Genomic DNA, 8902 nt, shown 5'->3' with positions numbered 1-8902 from the left:
GACTATAGAGCCTGCTTGGAATTCTCTCTCTCTCCCTCTCTTTCTGCCCCTCTCCTGCTTGTGCACACACACACTCTCTCTCAAAATAGTAAACTTAAATAAAATAAAATAAAATAAAATAAAATAAAATAAAATAAAATAAAATAAGGGAGACTGGGTGGCTCAGTTAGTTAAGCATCTGATTCTTGGTTTCGTAAATTCGAGTTGCACGCTGGGAGTGCGGGGCCTGCTTAGGATTCTCTGTCTCCCTTGCTCTCTGCCCCTCCCCCACTCATGCTTGTGTGTCTTTCTCTCTCAAAATAAATAAATAAACTTAAAAAATAAAGCAAAATAATAAAAAGCAAACTGCCTCCTACCCCAAGACCTCAAGGCTCAGAGTCATCTTTCCTTCCACAAATGAGATTTCCCCTCTTCTGTGCTGTGCAGAGCCCCCACTCACCCCCCAACCCCCCCATCGACCCAGGGCACTTTTCTAGTTCCCACAAGAATCGGATCTCTTTCATTGCTCTGAAAAAAAAGAACTTAATGACAGATAACAACCCCTCCCCCCAAAATTCCCATGATTAAAAACGCTGGCATTTTATTTACGTGTGAATAACCAATATTTTACAGTCTCTTTTCTCTCTCCCATGTGCACACACTTCCTCATTTTCCAACGGTTATGTCTATCCTTCCTCAGCCTGCACCTGAAGGTTTGTGACCACTGGGGGCATTCTCAGCTCTCACTCAAGGCCTCAAAGTTAAGGCTCTGTTAGGGCATCTGTGACCTCAGAGGAGAGTTCAGTTACAGTGGTGTGCTGATAAACCAGCATGTGGGGTTAGAGGAGTAGGACCCTGATTACCAATTTCCATGATGTAAAAGCTCCCTCTCATCATGACCTCTTTCCAACTAAAAACCCATTTAACAACCAGCTTGTTAACAGATTGTTCTCACCATTTGGACTGAGCTGGCTGAGGTACACCAATGGTTCAAGGGGATTCCCCAGAGCATTCTTAGGTCCCCGAACTGTCTCAACAAAATAAGCAATAGATTCAGTGGAAGTGAAGGGAGGGAGGGGCCCTTATGTGCCATTTTTGACTGCTGGCTTTCTTGGCTCAGAGTACCAGAAAATGTATGGACTTTAGGGAGTCAAAGCTCTGGGTTCAAATCCTTGTATGACTTTGGGCAAGTTTCGGTTTCCAACTCTACAAAAGACGATTGATAAAAACCTACCTATGGGATTACTTAAGAATGAAATGAGGGGTCCCTGGGTGGTTCAGTCAGTTAAGAGTCCAGCTCTTGATTTTGGCTCAGATCATGATCCCAGGGTCATGAGATCGAGTCTGGCATGGAGCCCACACTCAGCGTGGAGCCTGCCTGAGATTCTTTCTCTCTTCCTCCGCCCCTCCCCCCACTCGTACATTCTTGTTCTTTCTCTTTGTCTTTCTCCAAAATAAAATAATAATAATAATAATAATAATAATAATAGTTTTAAAAAAGAATGAAATGAAATGCCTAAACAAAATGCCTAGTATATAGCAAGCTCTCCATAAACATTATTTCTTTTGCCCCCAGCCTTATGTTAATTTTTTTGTAGTTCACATAATTATTTTCCAAAGGGCCCAACAGGGGGAGCCCAAACTCAACATTGTCAGGGTGGGGGCTGGTAATTCAGCCCAACTCTTTCACCAGTCTTGGCTTTAACTGGGGAAGCTTTAAGGAGCAAAGGTTTCTCTCTTCCAGACTCTCCCTTGTCCTCATCCCTAAAGAGGTGAGTCCATCAGAATGTTTTAGAACTGAGGTTTATGCCATCTGGCTTCTTTCTCTGAGATGGCATGCTATACCCTGAATCAGAAACCATGGTCTATGAAGGGAGCACCAAGTTGAGACTAGAGCAAGGGCAGGGGGCTTCACCCAAACTGTACTTCACTCACTCAGTGCAGAGCACAAGTCAAAATGTCTCCCACACCAAACCAGGTCCCATAATAAACTATTATATATACCTAACACTCATGGGGATTTATGGTAAAATCCTGCAGCAGAAGGCTGTGGTCAGACATCTAGAAGAGTTTTCCAACTACAAAACCTCCACAGAAGAAGTAGAGTCTTTGTCTCTGTGGCTGGAGAGGGTAGAAAGAGGAGGGGAGTCAGAGGCAGAAGGGACATGAGGCTCACTAGATTTGAGAAGTGTGGCTGCCTATTCATAAACAATGGAATTATTGGAAAGGTACAGAGAGGGACATCAAATGAAACTTTGAGGAAATCTGGTTTCTTGTGATAAAGAGCTTTTGGTAACCTGAGACAGTTTTGGAAACCTAGAGGCACAACAACTCGTAATTAGAAATGACTGGAAAACCTTGGGTTTGAACCACATATGAACCACTTTCCAGCTGACTGACCCATGTAAGTTATTTAACCTCTCTGAGTCTCAGTCACTCATATACTCATTCACTCTGCCTGTATTTATTGAGCATCTTGTATATGTCAGGCATGGGGCTAAATGAATCCTGAGGAGACAAAGGTGAGCAAAATCAGGCACTGTCCCTTTTTTCAGGGGACTCTACAATGTATTCATCTGTAAAAAGGCATACTGATGCTGCGACAACTGGATATCCACATGCAAAAGAATAAAATCGGATCCCCATCTCATGCCATATAGGAAAATTACTTCAAAATGGATCAAAGACCTAAATGTAAGAGCCAAAATTATTAAACTCTTAGAAGAAAACATAGGCATAAATCTTTGTGACCATGAATTAGGTAATAGTTTTTTGGATATGACACCAAGTACACAAGTAACAAAAGAAAAAAATAGCTAAATTACACTTTATAAAAACTTAGACTTGTGTGCTTCAAAGGACACCATCAAGAAAATGAAAAGATGACACACAGAATGGTATAAAATACTTGTAAATCATATATCTGTTACAGGGCTTCTATTTAGAATACATAAAGAACTCCATGTGGGGCTCTGTGCTGATAGCTCAGAGTCTGGAGCCTGCTTCAGATTCTGTTCCTCCCTCTTTCTCTGTCCCTCCCCCACTCGTTTTCTCTCTCTCTGTCTCTCCCTCTCTCTCTCTCAAAAATAAATAAAAACATTTTTAAAAATTATTATAAAAAAAAGGGAGGGGTACCTGGGTGGCTCAGTCCGTTGAGCATCCAACTTTGGCTCAGGTCCCAATCTCACCATTCATAAACTCAAGCCCCACTTCAGGCTCTGTGCTGGCAGCTTGGAGTCTGGAGCCTACTACGGATTCTGTGTCTCCCTCTTTCTCAGCCTCTCCCCTGCTTGTACTCTGTCTCTCTCTCTCTCTTGCTCTCAAAAATAAATAAAAACATTTTTAAAAATTTTAGAATACATAAAGAACTCTTACAATTCAGTAATGAAAAATAACCAAATTTAAAAATGGGCAAACAGGGACGCCTGGGTTGTTCAGTCGGTTGAGCAACTGACTTGGGCTTAGGTCATGATCTTGTGGTTTGTGAGTTTGAGCCCCGCATCGGGCTTTGTGCTGACAGCTTGGAGCCTGGAGCTTGCTTCGGACTCTGTGTCTCCCTAGCACTCTGTCCCGCCCCCACTCACGCTCTGTGTCTCTTTCCTTCAAAAATAAATAAATGCTAAAAAAAAATTTTTTTTAATGGGCAAAGGATCTGAATAAACATTTCTCCAAAGAAATACAAATGATCAATAAGCACATAAAAAGATGCTCAACATCATTAGCCAACAGGTAAATGCAAATATAAACTACAATGAGATACCACTTCATACCCACTAAAATGGCTAGACTCAAAAAGACAGATTGGAGAAACTGGAACCCTCAAACACTGCTAGTGAGAATGTCAAATGGTGCAGTCAATTTAGAAAATAATCTGGCAGTTCCTCAAAAGGCTAAAGAGAAGTGCCATATGACGTAGAAATTCCACTTGTAGGTATATATCAATGGGAAATAAAAATATATATCCACACACATTCTCTGTTTTTTAATTTTCTTTATTTACTTTGAGAGAGAGAAAGAGTGGGGAAGGGGCAGATGGAGGGGGAGAGAGAGAATCCCAAGCATGCTCTGCACCACCAGTGCAGAACCTGATGCAAGGGCTCAAACTCACGAACCATGAGCCAAAGTCGGACGCTTAACGACTAAGCCATCCAAGGGCCCCTATCCACACATATTCTTGTACATGAATGTTCATGCCAGCATTTTTCATGATAACCAAAATACAGAAACCACACAAACGTTCATCAATAGATGAATGGTTATATAAAGTGTGTATATATCCCCACTGTGGAATAATATTTGGCAATAAAAAGAAACAAAGCACAAGCCAAAACAATTATTAGAAAGGAGAACAAAACTAGAGGTGATGCAATCCCATATTTCAAGATAGACTATAAAGCTGTAGTAGTCAAATAGTATGGTACTGGTACAAAAATAGACTCAGGTCAATGGAACAGAATAGAGAGCCCAGAAATAAACCATAAATGAATAAGTATGGTCAATTAATCTACAATAAAAGAGGCAAGAATATACAATGGGGAAAAGACAGTCTTTTCAATAGATAATGCTGGGAAAACTGGACAGCTGCATGCAGAAGAATGAAACTGGACCACTTTCTTTTTTTTTAAGTTTAGTTTTATTTATTTTGAGAAAGATACAGATAGTAAGTTGGGGGGTGGGGTGCAGAGAGAGAAGGAGACAGAATCCCAAGCAGGCTCCGTACTGTGAGGACAGAGCCCAATGCGGGGCTCGAACTCATGAACCATGAGATCATGACCTGAGCTGAGACCAAGAGTTGGACGCTCAACTGACTGAGCCACCCAGGAACCCTGAAACTGGACCACTTTCCTACCCCATACACAAAAATAAATTCAAAATGGATTAAAGACCTAAATGTGAAACATGAAACCATAAAACTCCTAAAAGAAAATATAGGCAGTAATTTCTTTGACATCAGCATTAGCAACTTTTCTCTCGATATGTCTCCTCAGGCAAGGGAAACAAAAGCAAAAATAAACTATTGAGACTACACCAGAAAACAAAGCTTTTGTACAGCAAAGGAAACCATTAGCAAAACTAAATGGCAACCTACTAAATGGGAGAAGGTATTTTCAAATGATATATCCAATAGGAGCTAATATTCATAATATATAAAGAACTTATACAACTCAATACCAAAAACAGACAATTCAATGTAAAAATAGGCAGAGGAATTGCATAGACACTTTCCCAAGACATACTGATGGCAAATAGACACATGAAATGATGCTCACTATCACTAATCATCAGGGAAATGCAAATCAAAACCACAATGAAGTATCACCTCACACGTGTCAGAATGGCTAGAATCAAAAAGACGAGAAATAAGTGCTTGTGAGGATGTGGAGAAAAAGAAACCCTTGTGCACTGTTTGTGGGAATATAAATTGGTGCCACCACTGTGGAAAAAAATATGGAGGTTCCTCAAAAAATTAAAAATAAAAATACTATATGATTCAGTCATTCCACTACTATTTACCCAAAGAAAACAAAACACTAATTCAAAAAGATACATGCACACCTGTGTTTATTGCAGCATTGTTTACAATAGCCAATATATGGAAGTAACCCAAGTGTCCATTGGTAGGTGAATGGGTAAAGAAGAAGTGCTATACGTATACAGTGGAATATTAACCATAAAAAGGATGAGATCTTGCCATTTGTAACAATGTAAATAGAGAGAAAATATATTATGCTAAGTAAAATAAGTCAGACAGATAAAGACAAATACCATATAATTTCACTTATATATAGAATCTAAAAACCAGATGAATAAACAAAACAAACAAACAAACAAAAAGCAGAAACAGACCCATAAATACAGAGAACAAACTGATGGTTGGTAGAATGGAGGGAGGTTGGGAGCATGTGAAAAATGGATAAAGGAGGGTGGGAGATACAGATTTCCAGTAAGGAATGAATAAGTCACAAGGATAAAAGGTACAGCATGGGGAATATTGTCAGTTAAATTATAACAGCATTCCATGGTGACAAATGGTAACTACACTTGTAGTGAGCATAGCATAACATGCAGACTTGTTGAATCATTATGCTGTACACCTGAAACTAATGTAACATTGTGTGTCAACTACACTTCAATAATAAATAACTAACTAACTAACTAAATAAATAAATAAATAAATAAAACCAAAACTGTAAGGAGAACAAACCACAAAAAATATATCAGAAGGAGAGGAGGAGGGAAGGAAGGAAGAAAGGAAGGAAGGAAGGAAGGAAGGAAGGAAGGAAGGAAGGGAGGAAGGGAGGGAGGGAGGAAGGAAGGAAGGAAAAGAGAGAGAGAAGAGAGAAAAAGAACTGATATATGCTATAATGTGAATGAACCTTGAAAATGCTGCACTAAATGAAAGAAGCCAGACACAAAGGCCACATATTGTATGATTTAATTTACATGAAATGTCCCGAATGGACGAGTCTATTGATATAAAAAGTAGATTAGTGGTTGCCCAGGGCTGAAGTCGGGGAAGATCTGAGGGGAAATCGGGACAATTAATGGGTATGGAGCTTCTTTTGGGAGTGATGAAAATGTTCTAAAATTCACTGTGGTGCTGATTGCATAACTCTGAGAACACTAAAAACCATTCAGTGCACACTTTAAAAGGGTGAAGTGTGTAGTATATGAATTCTATCTCAATACAGTTGTTATTAAAAGTAAAGGCAAAAAGCATAAGAGACTGTTAAAAACTGAGAACAAACTGAGGGTTGATGGGGGGTGGGAGGGAGGGGAAGGTGGGTGATGGGTATGGAGGAGGGCACCTTTTGGGATGAGCACTGGGTGTTTTATGGAAACCAATTTGACAATAAATTTCATATATTATAAAAAAAAAAAAGTAAAGGCAAAACTCAAATAGATATGTGTATATCCACATTCATAGCAGCATTATTCACAATAGCCAAAAGGTGGATATAACCCAAGTGTCCATTGATGGATGAATGGATAAACAAAATGCGGTGTATACATACAATGGAATACTATTCAGCCTTAAAAAGGAAGAAAATTCTGACACATATTACAACATGGATGAACCACAAAGACATTACGCTAAGTAAAATGAGTCAGTCACAAAAGGACAAATACATGGCTCCACCTATATGGGGGATCTACTATAGTTAAATTCATAGAGACAGAAAGTAGAATAGTGGGGGCACCTGGGTGGCTTAGTTGGTTAAGCATCTGACTCTTGATTTCAGCTCAGATCATGATCTTGCAGTTCATGAGTTCAAGCCCTGCATGGGGCTCAGTGCTGACAGTGCAGAACCTGCTTGGGATTCTCTCCCTCTCTCTCTGCCCCTCCCCTGCTTATGTTCTCTCTCTCTCTCTCTCAAAATAAATAAATAAACTTTAAAAAGTATTTTTAGGGGTGCCTGGGTGGCTCAATCAGTTGGGCAGCCGACTACAGCTCAGGTCATGATCTCGCGGTCTGTGGGTTTGAGCCCCGCGTCGGGCTTTGTGCTGACAACTCAGAGCCTGGAGCCTGCTTCAGATTCTGTGTCTCCCTCTCTCTTTACCCCTCCCCCACTCATGCTCTATCTCTCTCTGTCAAAAATAAAAATAAATAAAATAAATAAAAAAGTATTTTTAGGGGCGCCTGGGTGGCTCAGTTGGTTAAGCTTCCGACTTCAGCTCAGGTCATGATCTCATGGTTTGTGGGTTCAAGCCCCACATCAGGCTCTGTGCTGACAGTTCAGAACCTGGATCCTGTTTCAGATTCTGTGTCTCCCCCTCTCTCTGTCCCTCCCATGCTCATGCTCTGTCTCTCTCTTTGTCTCAATAGTAAGTAAACATTCAAAAAAAAACTTTTTTAATAATAAAAAGTATTTTTTAAAAAGTAGAATAGTAGTTGTCAGGGGCTATGGGAAGGGATGGGAAGATTCTGTGTAATGAGCACAGAGTTTCGGATGCGGAAGATGAAAAAGCTCTGGAGATGGATGGTGGTGATGGTTGCACAACACTGTGCATGTACTTAATGCTATGAGCTATATCCTTAAAAATGGTTAAAATGGTAAATTTTTTCCCATGTCTATTATTTTTATTAGGTCAAGTGTGTGTATGTTCTGTAACTTATTTCCTTGCAAGCCTGAATGGTGAGGTGTCCTTGTCTCTCTCTACGTCAACTCTTCTTGGGGCCTGGTCACAATGTGCCACAATGGGAGCAACTCACCTGCTTTTCAGGCAAGGGGCAAAGCTTCCATCTTAGGACCACAGGGCAGGTGTCCTCCTGCAGCTGCTTAGCCTCTCGCTCCCAGCTTTCCCTCCCCAGTTTCTTCCACTGACCTCTCTTGGCAAAGAAATCACGATACATTGCTTTCTCAGAAGGATGCAAGGTCATCTCTGCACCACGAGGAACCTTGTAACACTCCTACCTCTCAGAGCAGATGCCCTGGGAGGGTCTCCCGGGAGGGAGACACATGGTGGTGGAGGCTGACTGTCCCAGATTCTGCCTCCGCCTCCCTAGGTAGCTGGCAGACTTTCCCAAATCCTTTTCATTCTTATATTCTTCAAACTGGATTCTCCTCAAACAAGCAAAGAACCGGTATTTGTCCCGGTGACTTGCAGGGGCACAGAACCCGCTCAGAAGGCTGCAACACCGTCTGCCAGTGAGTCGGGTGGGCCTGAAGGCCGTGAAGGCCACTCACCATCAGCAGCCACCAGGACTCCCTAATGTGGTCAATTTTATGTTATGTACATTTTAGTACAATTTAAAAACAATAATAATAATAAAGGCATAATAGTAGTTCTTACCTCATAGGGTTTTTGTGAGGATTAACTGACATCAACATTGGCTGAAGGAATGGCTAAACCATTTATGAACCAGGCTTGGAGAGTAGGGTTCAAGATGATAGTGGCACACTTTCATTTTCTACTCTAA

Source organism: Leopardus geoffroyi, chromosome B2 (genome assembly GCF_018350155.1).
Source record: "Leopardus geoffroyi isolate Oge1 chromosome B2, O.geoffroyi_Oge1_pat1.0, whole genome shotgun sequence".
Classification (NCBI taxonomy): Eukaryota; Metazoa; Chordata; class Mammalia; order Carnivora; family Felidae; genus Leopardus; species Leopardus geoffroyi.
Note: the sequence above shows the minus strand (reverse complement) of the source record.